Consider the following 9,153-nt stretch of genomic DNA (forward strand, 5'->3'; position numbering starts at 1 on the left):
CCAGTTAATTATTCTTACTCTAAATTGCCTATCATCCTTTTCTATCATCATCCTAAAAGGTACAATACAATAATTACTGTCTTCTAAATGTTCCCCACTGACACCTGATCTACTTGGCCCACCTCATTTCCAAGAACAAGGTTCAACTGTGTATCCTTTCTTGTTGGACAGGACACCTACTGCTGTATAAAATTCTCCAGAACACAATCTAGAAATTCTTACCCCTCTCCACCCTTTACACTACCATGCCAGTTGATATTCAGGTAATTAAAGTCCCCCATAATAACTACTCTGTAATTTTTGCATCTCTCTGTAATTTCCCTGCAGGTTTGTTCTTCTATATCTTCTCACTATTTGGCGGTCTACAGACTACACCAAGCAATGTAATTGCACCCTTTTCGTTCCTTAGCTCTAGCCAAATTGATTCTGTCCTTGAACCCTCTGAGACATGCTCTTTCTCCAGCACTGCAATGCTCTCCTTAGCCAATACCGCCACCCCTCCTCCTTTCCTATCTTTCTGAACACCTTGTACCCAGGAATATTTAATACCCAGTCCTGCCCTTCCGTGAGCCAGGTTTCCGCTATTGCCACAACATCATATTTCCACATGGCAATCTGCACCTGTAACTCCCCAAACTTATTTACAATGGTGCTGATTAGAAAATTCCATGATAGTCACCCAGATATAATGAAAGAACAGCAATATACATGTCCAAGTCAGGATAGTGTGTAATTTGGAGTTGATGGCATTCTCACAATATTGCTCCTCTTACCCTTCTCAGTATCCCATTATAAGGATTGGATCATTGAAGCTGTTGAAGATCGTTCCATAAAAAAACCTCTTGCAATTATACACTTGGGCTACAATGACAGGTCTCACACGAAAAAGAGTGGGTCAATCAGCCCCTTGAGCCTGTTCTGCCATTCAATTAGATCACAGCTGATTTGTACCTTAACACCATCTACCCATCTTGGTTGTGTCCTTTACTTCCCTTGCCTACCAAAAATTTTTGATTAATTTTGTTAAAATTTTCAATTAGTTTAGCCCAGAATTTCACTCCTCCTTGTGAGTAGTAGTATTTCCTTGCACTACCCCTAAACAACCTAGTTCTAATTTTAAGGTTATCCTCCTCCCAACCCCGTCTCCACCCTCTCCCTTCCGCCCAGCTTGGTAATATGACTTTCATCCAATTAACTTGAGTAACATATAAAAACAGTGAAACACTGATTATTTGGTAACACTACAAGGCTTATGTTGCCAACTGGAGTATATACCTACTGTCTATCTCCTACCTTGTAATCAATTCCCTACCCATATCAATGCCTCTAATTTCTGAAACTACCATAACCAACCATTTCCTGTGTAGCAGGTATGACTCCAACCACTGAAGGATTTTCTCTCCGACCCCCCACAATCCACTGCCCCCCCACCCCTGTGACCTCAGTTTTGCTTGGACTCCTTGGTGCTATACCTAGTCAAATGTAGATTTGATGTCAAGGGCAGCTACTTTCACCTCTCCTTCTGGTCTTCAATTATTGCATCCTTAAATGAATCAAGGCTGTGTTGATGTAGCTTGTTGGCACTGTTTATGAGTTTTTCCATTATTTTACTGATGCCTGGTAGCAGGCTGAGAGGGTTTAAGATTGGCTAGTTTGGATTTATTCTATTTTTTGCAGATAGGATATGCCTGATCAATTTTCCATATTGTTGGGCTAATGTCAGTGTCATATTTGCCTGTGCTGGAAAAGCTTGGTATGGGAACAGCTAGCTCTGTTGCATAGATGTTCAGAACTAGTCAGGATGTTGTCAAGGCCCATAGACTTTGTTGTATCCATTACATTTAGCTACCTCTTATATACACTAGAACATCTCATTCTGAACCTTAACTGCAGCAGTGCACAGGAAATCCTTAGCTTTAACTGCAGTTTTAATATAATTTAGGGTGACTAGTTAGGTAATGTAACCATATGCCTCCATCGTAAAGGGACAGTCCCTAGATGAGGTCCTCTGTCCCTGAACAACCAATGTCCGCAGAGGACTCCTTGTTTCACAAAGCTCACCCTAAATACCCTGAATTTTAAATCTTGTCTTGGATTATGACTAATGTATAAATTAGTTGCAGCACAATCATCTTGGATAAACACCTAAATAATTATAAATTTGAGAAATATTCAGAATGTTTCTATTATTATGACTATTATCTATGACATAGGTTGTACAGCACTATTGCAGTTGCCATGGCTACCACACTGACTGAATGGTGTATGAAATAGAAAACACACAAGATTCTGTGTAAAGTGAAAATGGTGTTGTAAAAAATAATGTAATGCTGCTTTAACAGTCAATTTCAAAAGGGTTTTCCATATTTACTAGCAATCAGGAAGAAACATTTGTATTATGTTCAATATGTCAATTAACATTTTCCATTTGGAATGGAGGCAAGGACATCTATAAAAGAAAGTGAAGGTATCACTAAACATAAAGCTGTTCTTACAGAATGTGATAGCTCAAGTTCTGTTACTGATTTTTTTTTCTGCAAGTCGAGCCAACAGACTAGCCACATAAAGAGTGGGTACAAAACACTGACATTCCTGAACAACATTATTGTATTATTTATAAAGGGCATCTGAATGCTCTTCAACAGTATGACGTATCAGGTGTGATAATTATATGCATATACTGTCAATTGTAGTGTATATCTGCAACTCTTAAAATATAGGCTGCTTAAAATGTTTCCCCTGCTGTACTTGGCAACCTACGTTTTCCATCCTGGTTACTTCACTGAGCTCCCATCCTGTGTTCTCAGATTCAGTTTAGAAAATATGGTCACACGGCTAGCATTTGCAATCAAATTTCATTATTACAGGACAAAAGATATTGACTAGGTCTTCAAGTCAGAGATAATTTACCAATTAATTAAGCTTTCCTTAGTCCTGTTGCAACGCAAACGTTCTACACCAACTGATGATGACCTTTCCACAAGTACTGCATGCTGCTCGAAGCACCCAACGTCCCACAAGATGGTCCAAGGTGGTGCACATTTTCATCTCTTCTTTCCTGCTGTCCATCCAAGTCAAACCAGAGCTCCAGCATTAAATTCATGGGAGCCTCTGGCAGAGGCTAATGTATGGAGGGAGGCTCCTATCTCACCCACACTTTTGGATGACTTCCACTTCATCAAATTAAAGCATCACAAACTAAACTACTCCACTTTAAGGTGATCTATCAGGGGAAATTAACGTATTTCCAGTCCTCTGCACATATGACCTAATTTTCTAGTCCACATGCCCTGCTATATCATGGCCTGGGGCCCCAAGCAAGTGCTCTGGTTGCTTGTCCCTAATGCTGGCACTATCAAACATTTTACTTTATCCAGGTCGATTTTGAATGTCACTTGTTTTCAGCAATGGATGCTTCCTGGTTCCCCTACGCTCAGGGATCATCAAAATGATTCAAGGTTCTGATGATTAAGGATTCCCAATACTAAAATTATTTTACCTCTATCATGCCAACAAGCTTCCCTACATTTCTGAAGGGATTGTTTCTGCTGTTGTGACAGAGATACAATTTCAAAATCATGAGGGGTCTGGACGGAGTGGCTAGGGTGAAACTGCTCCCATATGTGAAAGGATCGAGAACGAGAGGGCAGAGATTTAAAGTAACTGGCAAAAGAAGCAATAAGAAAGCGATATGAGAAAAACTTTTTTTATACAGCGAGTGGTTGGAATGCACTGCCTGAGTATGTTATGGAGGCAGGTTCAAGGCATTCTAGAGGGAATTAGATGATTATTTGAAAAGAAACAATGTGCAGAGTTACAGGGAGAAGGCAGGAGAATGATACTTGGTGAAATGCTCATTCGGAGAGCCGGTTCAAACACAACGGGCCGAATGACCTCCTCCTGCGCTGTAACAATTCAGTGATATAATTTAAATACTGCTGCCACCTTCAATAAAAAAGATGAGCTCTTACGTTACTTCAGCTATAGGAATCCGAATATTCTGCCCAGCCACAGCCAACTCCCGAAGTTCAGATGATTCAAATGTTTAGAGGTCGGTTTACATGCATTTGAATTTCTGAAGAAACAAGGTTTACAGCTTATAGATGCCCCGTGCCCAGCACTTCCCCCCTTCTAACCTTTTTCTCAGAGATTTTACTTTGAAGTAACAGCCCCGGCTTTTACCCTAATGCAAATCTAAATCCATGAACAATACGTAACGGCGTTTTCCCCTACTCGCCTTTTCAAGAGCTTGCAGTGGCACCTAGAGTTAAACATTTTCCTAAACAAATGCCGGCTGGAACTTCCTTTTTCTTACTCCACTCATGACCTTCCCACTTCATTCAAAAAAAACATACACACAAAGAGCGACAGGCGGCACGAAGCAAGACTGACTGCTCCTCCAAGATCTTATGAACTTGGAAAATGACAGAAGCTTCTCTAATGTTAAGAGGCGTTTCTGCCCATCTCTCTCCCCCCCCCCCCCCCCCCCCCCACAGACAATTCCAGTGGACGAGGAAGCGGAGCCACAGCTGGGATCCACCAACCGTAGAAATGCAGCCAAACCGCGTTTGCATTGTGTTTTTTTTTAAATCAAACCTCACTTACCACCAAAGAAAATGTATGTTGCGATCTAATTCTTGGTGGGGGTGCGAATGGAGCGGAGGCCGGATCAGGTTGAGCTAGAGACAATGTAACTCGGCATTGTAACCCAGAGCAACATTGTAACCCAGCTCCAGCAGCGATATTGAGAGAGAGAAGCTGCTTCCACACTCAGCCAGACTCCAGCAGCACAGCCACCTCCAACAAGCAACACAGGGGATCAAACCTCCAACAACAACTCCTCCCTCGCCTCAATATTTCAACTCAGATTATCTACTTCAAAAAGAGTCTGGCTACACAGGAAGAATAATACCCGCTGACATGATCCTCCTAATAAATCCATGAGAAGTTTAACATGACGAATACGCTTGCCAATTTGCACCCCTTATTTAATGGTTCAGTCGCCTAAATCAGGCAAAGTGCTCTCGTTTGCGAAGGAAAATTGGAGGCGTATTGCAGTGGGTGATCATTTACTGAAAAGATTTAGACGACGGTGGGCGTTAAAGCAAGACAAGGATGAATCTCTGTGCTTCGTTAAAAATACTGAAAAAGCGACGACCATTTTTACTCAGTCCTTTATACATCTTATTTTACATTTTTATGCAGGTAAATATACGCATTACTACAAAATTAAGGCCATTTCCATCCCATGGAACAGTCAGATCCAAATATCCTACTGTAAAGACAGACGGTGTATATTTTATTTATCAGGTTAATGTTGATGGGGAGGCGAGAGAATGTTCAAATAATTTATAATCCACTTATTCAAAAGCAGGCAAAATAATGTCGCCTAATTTATTATTCTAATTGTATTATTTTCAACAACAAAAATCAACAAATGTAACAAATAACACATTTTTGCAATTGCTTCAACAATGCCCCGGTGATAACAGTAACAACGTGCATTTATATGGCACCTTTTAACATAGTAAAGGTCCAAAAGCTTTTTTGCAGCAGAGTAATCAGAAAAAAAAGCTAAGTTTTCAGGAGCATCTTAAAGAAGATGTGGAGAAGTTTAGCAAGGGAATTTCAGAGCTTAGGGCAGAGACGGCTGAAGGCATTGGTACCAATGATGGGATGAAAGAATGCATATGCAGAAACGGTTAGAGTTAGAGAGTTCTCCGAGGGTTGTAGAATTGGGGGGGAGGTTGCTCTGGAAATAGGGGGGGACACAGCCATGGAAGGATTTGAAAGATGAGAATTTTAAACTTGAGGCGTTGGTTGTCCCGGAGCCAATGTAGGTCAGTGAGCGCAGAGGTAATGGTTGAACAGGACTTAATGCCAGTTAAGATATAAACAGCAGAGGTTTGGATGAGCTCAAATGTTTGGCAGGTGGAAGATGGAAGGCTGGCCTGGAGATCATTGAAATTGTTAAATCTGAAGGTAACAAAAGCATTGTTAAGGATTATATAGTTTAACATATGCTTTGCTAAATGCATGCATGACAAAGCAAAACTAATTATTTCTAGAATAGAAATGCATGTTAAAAGATCAAACCACCACAATTTACTTTTTCTGTGTTATTTTTAATGAGGTTGTACAAAGCACACAGGTATTACAAATTGTTATATTCAACTGAAGTGATATAAGCAAGGCTGAAGGAAAGCAATACTGAAAAGTGAGAAAGAAAGGAGCCATGACACATCCAGCTAGATAATTGCCATACTAGTGTAGGGAAGAAAGAAGGAGGTATTTTCTACCAAATTTCAAGAGGGTGCTTCACAACATCCCATGTATTAATCTTAGTAAAATGAGAACATCACCATGCTTTCTGTCCACAATCTATCAAGTTTTGTTGACCAAACTAGGGCATGAATGAGCAGCAGCAAGGACAGCCATGCTGAAACTGATGTACAAGAGTTGCCTTCCTCCATCACCAATGTACTGGGGACATTTATTGTGCTGCAAGAAATTGAAGTTCGCCCATCAAGGGTACTTACACCGGGACCAGAGATAGTTTGGATATAGGGCACCAGGAGATTGATATTTAGTGTGGCTGGCAATGGACCACAATTCCAATGGTGACGCAGGGGGGACATTTTTCAGCAATCGTTCCAGAGATAACCAAAATAAGATCAGTGACTTTGATATAAATAAAATGGAAAGTCCTAGAAGGGTTCAAAAGAAACAAATCACTAGGAATGGATTTTTTTTCATCCCAGAGTTCTAAAACAGACTAGCAAGAAGATTTATGAAACACTGACACACATATGAGAGTGTTACTGGACATTGAGGTACTAGTAGGATATTTTTCTACATTAAAAGTGCAAGATTAATACAAATTTGTTTTTTTTGTGATTGATTCCATTCAAATAATCCCATACTGCAACCAATTTACATCCAATCCTGCACATTTCTCCAAAATACAACATAAAATAATAGAATCATTAAAACTCTTAGTATGGTGTGAAGTAGGAATTACCTTGCCTACCTTCCTCCCTACAAATTTGTTGCTTACTGATCTGAAAGTTTCTTGAAGGATTGCAATTATACTTGGGCAAAGTTTAATTTACTCATAATGTGCAATCTTTTAATGTAATTAATTCCACTTTGGCATTTCATGTAATTATGCAAAAATGTGAGAGTCACATCATGCCTGCAAGGATATCATATTCCCAACTTTCAAGATATAGATTTCAGTTAATGGGGACTTTGAACATTGACTCTAAAAAGCGGTCAGAACACTGCCCAAAATGCCTGCTGAGGTTCAGGTGACCTTCTGTGATTTAAGCACAGACAAAGGATTGACTCATGTCTGAACATGCTTCCGGAAAGTTTTTTTAAATGTACCTAACCGTGGGTGGAGTGCCCTCCATTGAATGGATATTCCTTATGAATTTACACCTCCTAATGACTGGATATTTGTCAAAACTCTAAATCAATAGCCCTCCCAAAAACAGTATCTGTGAACCCTTAACAAAGAAAGGTGCGGAGAAAACAATTTGTTGCAAGCAGTTGTGAAAAGCCACCATTAAAACCCCATTGTGCAGCAGTGGCTTCTAACCTCAAATCAGTTCTGCGGACAATGGAGGTATTGATCATGGGGCCGTATGACTGAAACCAACCTCAGATCACAAATTATTTTACTCCAAGAACCAAGAAGGGACAGATCAGTCTGCAACCAGCTGGACAAGATGAAGCATTCCTCTAGCAAGAAGAACAGGATCTGTCTAACAACCAGTCAACCCAGGCAGTGAGAGAGAGGGACTAATTCATTTTCACCTGAAAAGCTTTGTTTTTACAAAACCTGGCCATGACTATGTCTGGAGACGCAGAGCCAGAGGCTTCGAACTTCCATTCATTCCAAAGAGAGAGAAACCATCTAGGCCTGAAGCATATGCATTTTTAAAGGACTGAAATTTGGATGGGATTTACATCATGGACTTACTTTTGCTAATAATCTAAACTCATGCTTTGTCTCTAGAATCCATCTTTACTGTGTGCCTAAGGGAGTGAGTGGGGTGTTGTGTGAATAAATATTATCCTTTCTTTTGATTTAAACTTACTCAAAAGTCTGCTGTGTGTTTATTACTGAAAATCACAATGCTTGAAAGGTTTAAAACACTCACTGCAAAACACAACTTGTTGCAGACAACCAAGAGATGAAGAGCAAGGGAAAAAGTTATGCCACCATCCCCTTAACTAGAAGGTTCTTCCCAGAGTATCATTGTCATTTTAAAGAGGATTCACCTACTCTACATAGGTCTCACAATTCTAAAAATCACAAATTTTCAGCTGAATCAGGAATGAAAGTAGATTTAAATCTGAATGGAACAACTCCATAATGTTTGTTATTAAAAATAATAGATACTCTGGCATAACTTCCAGGCGTCAATTTAATCTTGCAGTTCAGATGTCAGTGTTCAAGCTTTGCTCTTGTGGTTTATCACAACTGAACTGCCTAATTAGATTACTGCCTTATAATCATTTCCAAGTATCCATTATTCCCTGTCACTACTTTATTTGGGAAAACTAAGCTTGCCAATATCCCTTGGTGGGTAAATTATAGTCGGCCTTTTGCTCTATAGTGTTACTGCTCATCAAAATTAAGAACATTGACGCTGGAAAATGGAATGTTTTCCGAATTCAGGAACCCAGTTTCTCTGTCAAGTACTCCCAGATGAGTAATGATATATAGCTAAGCAGTAAAGCTACCAAAAACAATGGAATTGAATCTCCAATCTCAGAAGAGCACCTTCTACAGCTTTAGTGTGACATTTCCAGTTTCTATACTGGTTACCGTTATGCTCTCTGAGGGAGGCTGTCAATTTCTGTACTGCGAACAGTGCAAAAATCATGACATGATGCTGAGAGAAAATCAAAAAGTCATGGTAACAAATCACATTTTTGAGTTATGAGTTAATCTTTAGATGCTACGTGTCATTCACAGTAATCAGAAATCTTTTGCAATTTACTGTGCGCTGCTGAATGTCCACATTATTAACATCTCAGAAGAATCATTCTAGATCATTAAAGCAGATAACCAGTAAGTTGAACAAACATTACTATACCATTTATATTAATATATTATGTCAAGTAAGAGATTTAGTTCTA

The 9,153-nt window shown here is 39.6% G+C and overlaps 1 protein-coding gene across 4 annotated transcripts in view; it reads right to left on the reverse strand.

The window, feature by feature from the left end:
* Positions 1-4,846, reverse strand: part of fam110b (family with sequence similarity 110 member B) — a 159,669-nt gene extending 154,823 nt beyond the window's left edge. For 2 of the 4 annotated variants that reach the window (XM_041190092.1, XM_041190093.1), the window contains exon 1: positions 4,606-4,833. The gene's annotated coding sequence lies outside the window, so the exon portion shown is untranslated. Of the gene's footprint in view, positions 1-4,605 lie in introns of all 4 variants that reach the window. The other 2 variants (XR_005943332.1, XR_005943331.1) reach the window with 2 other exon arrangements.
* Positions 4,847-9,153: the final 4,307 nt, after the last annotated feature.

Source organism: Carcharodon carcharias, chromosome 6, assembly GCF_017639515.1.
Source record: "Carcharodon carcharias isolate sCarCar2 chromosome 6, sCarCar2.pri, whole genome shotgun sequence".
Lineage (NCBI taxonomy): Eukaryota > Metazoa > Chordata > Chondrichthyes > Lamniformes > Lamnidae > Carcharodon > Carcharodon carcharias.